The sequence below is a fragment of the Neodiprion lecontei genome, chromosome 5 (genome assembly GCF_021901455.1).
Source record: "Neodiprion lecontei isolate iyNeoLeco1 chromosome 5, iyNeoLeco1.1, whole genome shotgun sequence".
Classification (NCBI taxonomy): domain Eukaryota; kingdom Metazoa; phylum Arthropoda; class Insecta; order Hymenoptera; family Diprionidae; genus Neodiprion; species Neodiprion lecontei.
The window spans coordinates 30,811,617-30,825,365 of NC_060264.1; the positions used below are offsets into that span (position 1 = coordinate 30,811,617).

Here is a 13,749-nt window from a genome sequence, read left to right on the forward strand (position 1 = left end):
CGCGTACATTCAGTTTCGATTAAGAACGTTGTTTTTTTCAGAGACATCAGTGAGGTAAAAAATGCTCGAAAACAAATGGAATATAATTTTTAGTGATAGGTTACACTTTTTCTTAATTATTTTTTTTCTCATTCAGCTATTTTAATTTTTCATAAACACGAAAGCGATTAGGAATATGACTATTTTGGGGTGGGGGTTAAAAATTGGGAATGATGGAAAAATTTGATTGGTATAGAATTTATGGTATTTAAATCGAAGGCGAGAAAATATGTTTCATATAGAAATTTGAAATACAGGAAGATGAAGTCTATAGAAATGTCAAAATATTATAGAAAGTTGGAAATATTTTTGAAATCGCGAGAAATCTGGCGGTTCTATGTTTCGGTTTCTCGCGTTTCTCGTATCTAAACGGTTCGTCCTACGATTCCGGATTGAAAAAAACAAACTCGATTTTCGGAAAAGAAAAAAAAAGAAAAAAAATTGGCACTTGCGAATCACATTGCCTTTGTATTGTTTATCACGCACGTTTATCCGTTGCATGGATTCGATTTCCTTCAGTCCTGAGTGGCTGGGATTGACAATTGTGAAATTACAACCGAAAAACGTAGTCGCAGCAGGAACAAAATGGACGAAGGAAATAAATTGAAAAAATATATATATATTATAGGTATGTCACGACGACGGCCTTCGACGCCCGGGTTACGACGTGTGTATAGAATACGTGAGAATTGGTACGGTTTCCAGGCAACCTGATTCGTCTTCGGACACACACATATTTCTTGTACGGTACACGAAGCTCTTCAGATGAGGAACACGAAATTACACACACGCACGCACGCATGTATATATATATATATATATATATATATATATATATATATATATATATATATATATGGACGTGCAAGAAACAAGCGTTACCGAAACGAGATCTTTTTTAACAACGAGACGTTAATCATTCCTTGGGTAAAGAGGAAATTCTAATTACATTCTCAAACAGATATATATATATATATATATATATATACATGTATGTACAAATGTATACGAAACTCTTCTCATACCGATAGTTGTTAATTTTTGATAAATAGTGTAACGAAAATTCGTCGCCACTTGACGCGTGGACAGAAATTCAAGTCAAACACACAATGATGATGATGATGGCAATGATGATCGTGTAGCCACGATTCGCGTGTCCGTGAAGGTTTGAACAGTCATGCAGAGCAATTTGTTTCTTCGATGTCGATTTCAAACTTGCTATAATACACTAATTAACTCTCCGCATTAACGTACAATTAGAATCCACGAGGTAGTGGAAAAATTACAATTAGGTTGAAGTACAATTAGCGTTCCTTTTTCTTTTCTTTTTTTTTTTGTTGCTGTTTCGCGAATGAATGTTCATAAAACGAAACGACGTAATTGGGGTCGCTCTCAAATCCTTGACCAATATTGTTAATAATCATCCAACGGAGCGTATCATGTATTTTCGGAGTGAGATATATTTGCGGTAAAATCGCACCCTTGTGCACACACGTTAACTGTCGATATTAATATTGAGCCAATAACCGTTCAGCACCTTCGATAATTGAGACGGTATAGCGAAACACCAGTTTCCATTCTCGGCTGTTGAACGCGAAATGAGACTAGGGGGCGTATCGTATACGTCAGGCATTAATCAGCAGTTTCGTATAATTTTCGGTAATTGATAATTGAAAGTCGACCATGATTATGGTCATAAAACGAACGAATGCATTTACCGACGATACGATACTTTTTCCTGTTAGATTTCATGTCAGGAAATTCCTCGTTCGATTTTAATCATCAATGTTCCCAAACTTGGATAGTCTCATAAACAGAGAGTAAATTTTCGATAAAGAATATCTACGCCACGCGGGTCAAAAATCCATTCATCGATATATGATGACTGTAACAACATCGAGATATTGTATCCTCTGCACACAATGTTCACGTACACCTCATACATGTCGATGCGTATTTACTGGATGTTTTAGATGTTTATCGAATGGTATAAGCTCGGCGATTTGATATCTAAATAAACCATGCTCGAGTCTCGAGTAGTATGTAGGCATAAGGGTATGCAAGCAACGGGCCAATCTGTACCTACTCGAAGTTCGCAGTTACATCAAGCTCTGTACACACACACACACTGGTAGCGGGCACTGCTCTCTCTCTCTCTCTGTTTCTGCAGATAGATCGTCTGGCTACAAGAAACTCCTCTTACCACTAAATGCTCAGAGTTTCGAGTATTCGGCTTGATTTATCTTGCCGACTAACCAAACACCCTCGTTAGGGTTAGGTCATGTCAGAATAGTCAAAAAACTTGCCGAGTATCGACGACGTAATCCCTGTCCTCACCTCAACGTGCATTCAAATTCGAAACTTTTTTACCCATCGAGATATTCGAACCAGCTTTCGCGTGCACTTACATCTTGTGAAAACAAATGTTATATCCAAATTTCAACTCATTCGGACCATTATTCGCTCAGATTTTGCCATTTATGCTTCTAAATATGGAAAAATCGTCATTGCGACACAATTGCTTAATTCACACATCTTAGAATCAAAGTTAACCGTGTTGCTTCTATTACACGAAGTACAACTACATGTATTTCATTCGCTCGTACCGTGCACTGTGTTTCGGCTTCTTTAGGTGCGATATTGTTAATTTTTTCTTTTTCACGAAGGTTAGGTTAGGTCGCGTGATCGGGAAATGCCGAAAAAGAGTTTTAAATGCCCTTCGGTTTAATGGAAACGTTTGATCGTACTTGTATAACGTTAATCAGCGAGTGGAGGAGGATTGCACGATTAGCGCGTTACGTTAATTGAACAGTGCGTGATGCAGCTGCACACGGATGTGTTTATCGCCACGGCAGCGAGACCGGCACGGGTTGTAATAAACTTTTGAACCTTTCACACGACCCTAATGATCATCTTGGAACGGGAGGATCCTGAGCCGGTAGTTAGGCCAGGACCGAGGCTCGTTTTATGCCTAGTCGGAATTGGGAGTCAATTAGTTTATTGTAGCTCGTTACGTCGTTCTTCTTATTCGTGTTCTTATACGTCTTCTACTTTTTCTTCTTCTTCTTCTTCTTCTTCATGACTTACGTGAGTCGTCTCGGTCCACTTCAGCCCCCTTCCAATCTCTGCAGCTTTATATGTATGGGGCATTCCATGAAATCTCGATCAAGATTCTACGTCAATGTCTTTTCAAGTTATGAAATCTCCATCTTCCAATAGGTGTCAAAAAATTTTGTTATATTTCATACGATTTTTCTCAATTTTTTTGAAACTTTTCATATCGAGGGTTTTTGTTTAGAGCTTTTAAATCATACTTCGGATACGCTGGGTCGAAAAATTTTGTAAAATATTAGGATTGAGTTTTTCGTCATGTACTTTAATCGTGATATATATATATCGTTTAAATTCAGATGAAAATAATCGTAGGCCGTTATCGTTCGAATTGAACAACGTTCGAATGATTAAAAATTAGCCTGTGAGAATTAGAGACCGTAGACTAAATTTGTTAATTTAATACATCGAGGGCAAGGAGGAAAGTGAAGCGTATTATATCATTCAACCATCACGTGGAATTATAGGTATATGTACCTGTAGGTATAATATATATGCGGGGAATCCAGCGCGTAATATTTCAATCGAAAACTTCACGCCACTCTTTTCAGAATGGAACATTTACAACGGGATTTTGTTATTTATCTCATACTATAACCTTAAATTTATCTACCTCGCAGGTATTTATGGCCAATTATTAGATTTCGTCGTTTAATAGCTTGAACGTGAAGGTCGACTCGTTTTATAGATTGCTACTATAGGAATATTGTTGGTAATGTGATTTGAAGAATTTATTATAAAATTCTCTTCGTCAGAAATTCTTTATCTACGTTTATTGTTATTATTATGTTATTATTGTGCTAGGAAATACGTTTTTTTCCTCTCTTCAATAAATCGTCACGACTATGATGACGTCCTCTTGATCCTCGACGTCCAGGAATATCAGACCAGAATTGAATAACCGGGTATTCCCCGCATCTATATATTGACCCGCTGAGTCGTTAGACTTCCCCCCCCCTCCCCCCCCCCCTTTAAAAGATGCGGGTCTGTTCTTCTCAATCACTTCGTATAGTTTAAACTTTTTCAATTTACTCGCGAGAAAAAAAAAAAAAAGACAGAATTCTACATCTTTGCTGCAAAAAGTACGGCAAACATCTTTCATTTTCTCCAGTAATATTGAATCTGTGTCTCTAAAAAAAATGTCTCCAAATCGTCCCGCTGCACAGACATGGAATATAGAATATCGATTTACGGATTTGAAATTCGAACGATTCGATAACCGACCAAATGACCGTTCGATTTTTGGGACGTTTTCTAACGGTCGCTCGAACCGACAGTCTTATTCGCCAATTTGTCGACAGTTTCTAACCTCTCAAACATGAAAATTGTAACACAACCGGCGATTTTTTTAATTTTTTTTTTTTCCTTATTTTTAGAACGTGTTCTTTTCTCACCCTCGAACATACCAGAAACTCCTTGACGGTGAAATGAAATTATTTCATCATTCGTTGACAATTTTTATACAGGCATACTCTTGCGGAGTACGAGTTACAAAAATTGATTTGTAATTTTATTACAACGTGGGCGATATAATTTATTCGTCGTACGGCGCACGACGAAGTGTGGATTTTAAAGGTTTGCAATGCAAACTAGCGTTCCGTAAAGTCTAATAATGAATAATTAATATCGCGGTCAAAACTATAGTGACAATAAAAATAACAATAATAATAGTAATAATAATAATTTGTTTCGGACCACGCACGAACCGCGTACATCTTTAATAATGATATAATTTCTCTTTTTATTTTTCACATATCACCGATGTTAATTAGAGAAATTTTCATTGTCACCGAATTGGCAACGGCTCAAGTCATTCGACAAACGTAACGTCGCGGTTGATTGTGGGTCGCTGTATATATAAGCGTCTGGAGAGCGTTCGCTAGAGTTTTTACATACGCACCATACGTACATACGAGTATATGTACAATGTAGTACAGCGTAATCTGCGTGTTTCATTGTATGCAATATGACATTATGTATGTATGTTTGTATATGTAACGTATATTATGTACAATCGTCATACATCAATCTGATTTAGTACAGCGGGAGATTAACGCGTCTTTGATACGTAAAATAAATTGTTTTATCAGTGTTTCGATGCTTTCATAAACTCGGGATTTATTGCCTTATTTTATACCGTACATCTATTATTATTATTATTATTTTTTTTTAATAAATATTACATTTTTTATATGTATATTAAGACCTTTAATTATTATCCACATTTCTTAGCGTCCATTGTATGTCGTCGGATATTAGAAAAATTTTTTTCGATCCTTTGGGTTTTTTTTTTCTTTCTTACTCTCTCTTACTTCAATTAAATTCGTTTCGCCATGATATTATCGCTATTATAATTTGCGAAAGTATTTTCATTGAACGGTTGTAAATTATATCATTGACCGTGTCTCACTTACGAATTATCCAGAGTATAGAAAGTATAGCGTGAATAGTATATAATCAACAAAAGACAATGTTTCTATGTATGTTTGGATGTTTTTTTTTTCTATTTTTTCATTTTCGTTTCATTCAAATGAAAAATTGCAAAGATACTCGCGTATCAAAAATCACATCGTGAATAAAAGTGAGATGGCTTTTTTCAGGCTTTTCTTTTTTCAACTTTATTCAGAAGGCATGTATGTGTATAGAAATATAAGCAGTGAAGCGTAGTATAGAAGGACAATATATCGAGTCGGATATAAATCAAAATTCTTATAATTGTGAAGGAGAAAATAATATGTCTCGAAATATCAAATATATTTCATCCCTAACTGATAGTCGAGTATTTTTACACCACGACTAGATTTTTATAACAAGGTTATTATTGAATTATCAATGAACTGTACAAACTGTATAAACAGTAATTTATACAATTGCGTGGTGAAAGAATATTTGACTGAATACTCGGGAATGAAATACAATATAATATATAAACACGCAAAAAAAAAAAAAAAATTCCTTCATTTTTGAGGCAGTCTAATATATACACATAAATTTTATGGCAATTTTTTTTTTTACCAACGATGAGAAATACCTGTTTATTTATTACTTCTTTTTTATCTGTACTAAATTTTTTTTTACCTAATACCAGGCAAATCATTAGGAAGGGGGGGGGGGGGAGGTTCCAGCAAGAACTGAAGGATTAACCCATAGGACGATGAATAAGTTATTTCCATTAAACTTAACGGATGTATATACGTATATTGTATACATATATATGATACGATGCTGTGTACTGAAAATTTTCTGTGAAACTAGCTGCTCAACGCCCAAAGAATAGGCAGCAAAGACTACATTTTGTGTATTGCTACGTGTACTAGAGACGTATTTTTGGTTGCCTGTCAACGGGCGTTGAGCGATTACAAGTTTCACAGAAATCTTGTATATTAATATCATTCTGCATTTACAAGAAAAAAAAAAAAAAAAACATACAAAAAAACCATTCCAGACTAATCGTAAGCTCATATAGGTATAATAATTACACTTAATGGAATCCCGTGGATATATGCATGTATATAACGTATAACAACAACAAAAACAACAACAACGAAGAGAGTAAAATAGAGCGAAATGAGAGTGAGAGGAAATGATAGGTTATACTCTCGTATCCAGCGACGTATAGTTGGGAGCGTAACAAGCAATTGTTAAACTCTGACTATGCAGCAGCAAAGTGTGTTGCATGGAAGTAGGTATTATACGTAGGCTTCTACACGTAGTTTCGAGTCTTTCGAAGTGTGTGGGGGTGGCCGGTGCGTTATGTAAGAGGCCTTCCCCCTCCTCATCCTGCTCTCTTCAAACCTTGAGTCCCCGGCGTGACGGGAGTCAACGTTGTCGCCGATGCTAGATAGTACGAGCATGCGACTAGCACCGTTTGCCTCGGTAGCTCGCCTGCAGATCGCGGTTTTTCACTGGACTCTCTTCTCTATCCTTATCTCTATCCCCGTCCCACCGTGTCTCCGTCTAACTCTATCCCCAGCCTCTGTGCGCACAACCACCACCGCAACTCGACGCCCGTGGAGTTACGCCCCCCGTTATTCCTCGTTTTCAAACTCAAATTCCCGCCGCCGTCGCTGCCGCTGACGCGAAGTATCCGTCGGTTTTCGTTTGTTTCAAGCGACTCGTGAATAGTTTGATCTTAGCTGTGAACCTTGTTGTTGTTGTTGTTGTTGTTGTTTTTGTTGTTACTTCGTCGTGACAAGAGACAATTTGATTATTTATTTTTTTTCTTGTGGAACGTAAGTTTTTGTTTCATCGAATCAGCATCGACGGTGAAGTGTGTATGTTTGATTTTGAAAATTATAAGATTCACAGTACCCTTTATCGGTTTTTACCAGTTTTTTTTTTTTTTTTTGTCCTTTTTGTTTGCTTGCTTTCCTTATCTTGGTGATTCTTAAACCGAACTAAAACTGTTTCGATAGTCGGTCGAACCTCCGATAATTCGGGGTTCTCGATTTGGAGACTCAGAAGTTGACATAAAGTGATAACGAGAAAGTTTGCCTCGGATTGTTTCATGTTCGTGGAATATCCGGTTTTGTGAGGATACAAGTACATGTGTAATTAATACGTAACCAGGAAGTGTTTTTATCGGAAAAGTTTGGTAGCACGTGTTGCGTCTTTTAAAAATTATCAGTCATCGTCGTTCGTCATTGTTTTTACCGTCTGTCGTTTTTCCTCTTCGTCAATTAATCGTGATGAAACATTTCAACGATTGTTCCGCGCCACGTTTATCGAACGATATTTGAACCGTTTAAAAACTACTTTCTACTACTTTAGCAACGTGCTGAGAAAACGATAACATAAAAGGAAACTTTGTACGCGAAATCTAAGCGTCGGATATTTGATATTTCCGTTTATACGCCGTTGAATCATCCGACTGGTTGGTGGAAAGAAGAAAATCTCACCTAATTGTGCTTTCACGATTTTTAACGCACAGCAGAACACGACTCGAATCAACGATGAGAGTTGTTCAGCCGCGATGACATGATGCAAGGAATAACAGCGCGCCGCTCGGTATTACCAATAAGAAAATATGACGGGTGAGCTGTGTTTGCGTGCATTGTGCGAGTAGAGAGGACAAAATAGCTGAAGCTGAAAAGTAAGAGCCCGCGATACTTGGACGGAATTTATTTAAACGAATAAAAAGTGTGTGTGATTTCGGCTGTTGGTTGGGTTCAAGCTTTTGTTTTTCTATCAGTCTTGCCAACCTGGTATTTGGTGAAAACAAGGAACGACATTATCGTTCGCTCTAGAAATGAGCGCAAGAGCAACACGTGAAGTTTAACGTAACGTGCTATTATATCGTGGAATGGGTTTTCGTGATTCGTCATAAATTCTCGGTGTTTATCCTCGTCCTGGAAGTTTTATAGGGCAGAGGATAGCAGAAATGCCGGTCTTCAATATTATCGCTCGGCGTTGCAAGGTGAGTTTCTTCAATGTCATTCATCCCAATTCCATTCTTCGTTACCTGTTGTTGGTTTTTTTTTTTTTTTTCTTCTTTTTTTTTTCTTCCTCCCACTTCTCCCGTACCGCACATTTATGCTATACGTATATATACAGACGCGATTTTACCAGTTGAGCCAACAGACTTCCCAGAAACAACGATGCCCACTTTTGCTAGACAAGGTGCGCGATTATGTCTGTAACCACACTGTTTGCCGAGGAGGCAATAATGATATATTTTTCACAATTTAATTTCCGGGGAATCATGCAGCGTCATTTGTATAATAACCCGATGTCTGAGAGACGGGAGTGGAGGATATGAACGAAAAAGTAGAGGATGAAAGTGAGGGAGGAGAAGAAGAATAAGAAGAAAACGCATCCTAACCAAGTTTGTCCTCGTAGAGATTCTCCCCGTATAAACGAAAGTAAAACAACTTTCAAAGTATTATAACACGTCACAAAGTTCTTGATGAATTGGCGCCGTTTAATGCCTCGGTATCTCGTGTAGTAAAAACGCGCGCGGTGTGTCGTAACAACGTCAATTGTCTCGGTGATTGATAAGACAAACTAGGATGGAAGGGGACGGTTTGGCTTATGGCTCTTCTCTATTAGTATAGCACCTATTATAAAGTTGTCCCTGAATTTTATACGATATCATACCTTTTACATCGACAAACTTCACTTCCGTGCCTCTGAGTGTCACGATTTTCACCAATGAAATGGATGCACTTGACTCTCGTTTATGACCCAATCATTATGCCGCAAGGATGATTGCCAATCGCGGCAATGGTCATCCGTGGAAATTGATGCTTATTGTCAGTAAGGTTACGCCGTCATGGAATTACCGCTAAAACTCACTAGGGAATTACCTTTGCATACTCGTATGGGGAAATCGGCTATTTTTATCATGCGGAAATCATTTATTCACAGCCGCGTATTATCGAGATTTGCCGCAGACATTTAAGTGAAGGAAATCGTGATAGGTTCGTGAAAATTACACAAATTTTTCGTCTCACTTCGATTTCACACACCTGTGTAATATTTGAGAGCGATTCTCTGAATCATGTCCCGTGTTACTTTACTTTTCATTTTTTTGTGATTTTTATATTGAGCCTGACAGTTTTACCGTAAGGATCAATGTAAAATTACAGAATGAAAGTAGAATAACATTGGTATGGTTCAGACGCAGTCGGTTCGAGATTTTACACTGGTGTTTAAAATAAAAGTGTGAAGAAAATTTTTTATAATTTTGATAGCTCTAACACGCCTGTACATCTTTAAGACGATGCTGTGATCCATCTTTACCGATCGAGTCAAGTATCACTTATTTTGACTACTACCTTCGCTTACGCATCACTGATGCAAAAAAGCTAACGATAGCGCCGTTCTAATACATACAATGCCTAATGCGAATATCTGAAAAAAGATTTGTCTTAAGGAAATGTATTCCTGTAGTTCATTATCACTTATCGCAGGTATAAATTTCCTGGCGTTATTCTCCCATGAAGTAAAAAACAAATTTGGATGTTCCTGTTCGGCGTTGCATGTGGAATAGCGCTGTATGTAGCTTTTTTTGCATTAGTGATGCGTAAGCGCAGGTAATAGTCGAAATAAGTGATAATTCACTCGGTCGGTAAGGACTGTCTATATTATGTGCTTGTGGATGAATGAGCCCTACAGTCTGAATCCGAAGTTGGAAGTAGCGAGGACATTGTTTAAAAATTGTACGGTAATGTAGTTATTTGCCTCAATGACGGTGAACATTAATGAATCGACATTCTTACTGTACGATAGAAGTAAATCTGAGTATATTAGATTAATCTAAGGTATAAACACTTTTAGAAAAGGTTTTGTAATTAAAACTTTTGAAGTGATTAGATCCTGGTGTTTTAATCCGATTCCAATGTATTTGGGTTTATTCCATTTACCGTATAGATCTCAACAAATGGTTTGAAAATTTTTAAAAACAAGCCAATAGTTGTATGTGGATGGAATGAAAATAGCTTTGCGTAATTACGGTGCAAAAGATGTTCGTCAATGATCGCATCAGCACGTTACAGTACTTATAATTGTGCCGTAATTTCAGATTTCTTCAATGTTTTTCAGACAATTTGTAGAGATCCGGTCAGCCGGCGAAATGATCCTAGAAACGGTAGAATCTGATCAAAAATACCAGAACTTGTTCGCTTTGAGCATTATAATGACAAAACCTTTTCCCAAGTCGTTGATATCTCGTCTTATGTTGTTCGAATTTGATCAGACACGTTTCTGTTACATTGCATAGGAATGTTGATTCATTCGTGTTTGTTGGTAACGGTGACGGTAACCTCGTTGAAGATTTTTTAAACGGTTTTTTTTTTCTATTTTAGCTAACTTTTAATTCAAACGAAGTCCGGCCGATTCCTAAATCCATCCATTCATTCGTTTATTCTTTCAAAGTCGCAACACACGCTGGACTTTCCGTCGACGCGATCTAATCGGACAGACAGTTCAGCGGATTTGATTTCGATCAATTTTCGATACTCAGGCGACGTTGAAACACGAAAGAGTTTTTTTTTCTCACAATTGGTTGCATTGGAAATTCACCCTAGAAACGGCTTCCATGTTGCATTGGCTAAGTGCGCGGTAACCGGGAGGCAGGTCAGCCAACCTGATTCAAACAGTATGTAATATCGATTTCCGGGACTTGGAGAGCATTAGAACCTTGAAATCCTCCGGTACAAAGCGGATCGAATCTCTGTTCAATGCAATTATCATCGTACAGTTTGCCCGCAATAGGTGCTTTTAAATCTCCGGTATTAGAACCGATCGTTTGTTACTTATTTTTACTTTACGTAGGTTACCGGATCTCCTGTAATTCTTCGACATTTTTTTTCGCCGAGCAATTCTTAGTTGTCCAGAATTTCGACCCGTGAAAACTTCGATTTCGTATCGTGAATTGCATTTCCATTCCGTCTGCCGAAGGAAATATTCGCTGTAAAATTTTCGCCACACATTTAATACGACAAAAATCATCGGTGTATTGTACATAATGCGCATGCGCCACAATCCGAGAGCAACTGTTTTGCCAGGGCTGCCAACCGTTGTAAATTTAGACGACATTTCGCCGCGATGCACGTAACCTAAATATTTTTTTTACAGTTTTCCTCAATTCACAATTCACAGAAATTAATCCGTCTGTATTCGAATAAGACGAGCCAAGGTATAAACAATGCTAGAAAAGGTTTGGTGATTAGAACTTTCGTTGTGCTCAATTCACAACCGTAGAAATTTTTTAGGTTAGAGACAGTTGGTAACCCTGGCAAACAGTTGCTCTCGGATTGTGGCGCGCGCGTTATAAATTTTAACGTACGTTAGGAATTGCGTGTTCAGTAATTGGGTTAGAAAAAGAAGAAAGAGAAAAGAAGAGGAAGAGAAAAAACCATTTTGAGTGAATTTTTTTTCTCCCCATTTCCCCATTTCCCCATTTTGTTTTTCGACTTTTCGAGGAATAACATATCACATACTGCACGTGCATACGTGGCATCAAAATTCATCTCAGGTACTGTAAATTTTTTTAAAACGAAAGTCGTCTCCTTGCGACTATACTTTTCGGTTTGTTATTTTTGACGCTGTAACGTTTCTGCGATCTCTAATCGTTCGACACACAAACACCGACAGACACGCGCGAGCGTTAATGATCGTTTTTACACGCAGCAGTGAAATTATTATCTGCTCTAGCCTTGATTTATCTTGGCCTTGATATCGCGCCTTCTCTCTGAATCACATTTCGACAACGCGACGTATCGCGTCTCAACGTTTACTCACCTTATGTTTTTCAATACAATTTTAGATATTGTTTGTCTATGCGACGAGTAACGCGGTACGAAACCGTTACATTAACGCGTTTTAAACACGTTGTTGTTTGATCGAATTACGGAATTGCAGATTCGCGTCACGGTTTTGCAGATTTAAGTTACACGCGTCGCATTTCGAACTTCGTATGTAATGATAAAATTAAAGAGTTTCTCCTGCGTATCTATTATCCTTACTTAATGTATGCACGCGAACGGACCTGATAAATTTTACCGTCATTTTCCACCTTTTTAGTCCAATCGCAAAAAGAAAAAAAAAAAAAATGAAAACCTTGAAGTGTGCGAATAGAAATAAATAAAGAAGTGCGTCAGAATCCTCTGGATAAATTTTTTTTCATCAATTTTGTCAATTTTTCTTCACCATCATGTCTCGATGTTTAAAGTCGTTCTTTCAAATTCGTTCAGTGATCAGGTTTATCGGTACTTCCAGTAAAAGTCTACATGTTTTTTTTTTTTTTGTTTGTCTTATTTTTTTTTTTTTTTTTTTGATGCACGATTCGTGCGCAACAAGTGTATGCTATATATATATATATATACGGATGTTACAATATTTCCCGTTTTTAAACGTGTGAAAAGCATGTGTGGGCACAATGTTGAGACATGTGTGACCCAGTATCGAAATAACAGGCGTATGGATGAAAGAGAATTAACACGCACGTAAGTTAATCGAGGTGGAGAACAAAGCGGGTTGGATGTACGTAAAAAAACGGTTAAAATTGAAGGGCCGAATTATACGCGAATTTGATATTTTAATAACAATGATATGAGAATGTATTATTACAGTTATTATGGACAATTACACGCGAATGTAAATAAGGTGTTCAACAGTTTGTTAACCGCAATAAACGTATTTTTAAATGTCGCTATCAGTTAGGGGCTTTCATATTGTTTATAGTTTGATTTTCAATCAGGGAAAAGGATTACGATTTGTTGACGCGTGAAGTTGGGGAATATTTTTGACGATTTTCAGGCAGCCGGAATGTTTTTAAATTGAATCTAGATTTTGTTGCAGAATGAAAAAGTATGAGTCGTTCCACGTCAAATTAGCGGCACTTGTACATCACCGCTTTTGATTCTGATCATTTTTTAGTTCGATGTTCCTACGAACCAAAATGTGTCTCGGGAATTTTTTCACATTTTTTTCAACCGTTGGCGAAATTTATCGCAAAATCGCAAAATCCGATTACGGGAACGCCATTTTTTAAATGAAAAAAAACAAAAAAAATAAAAAAAAATCACACCGATTCTATGATCCAACACACTGTAATGGGATCTTCATATTTACTATTTGGTCACCCGTGATTTTACT

At 37.3% G+C, this 13,749-nt stretch overlaps 1 protein-coding gene across 6 annotated transcripts in view; it reads left to right on the top strand.

Annotated features, from left to right (window-relative positions):
* LOC107221919 (microphthalmia-associated transcription factor) overlaps positions 1–13,749 on the top strand; it is a 60,424-nt gene that overhangs the window by 27,403 nt on the left and 19,272 nt on the right. The window lies entirely within an intron of this gene.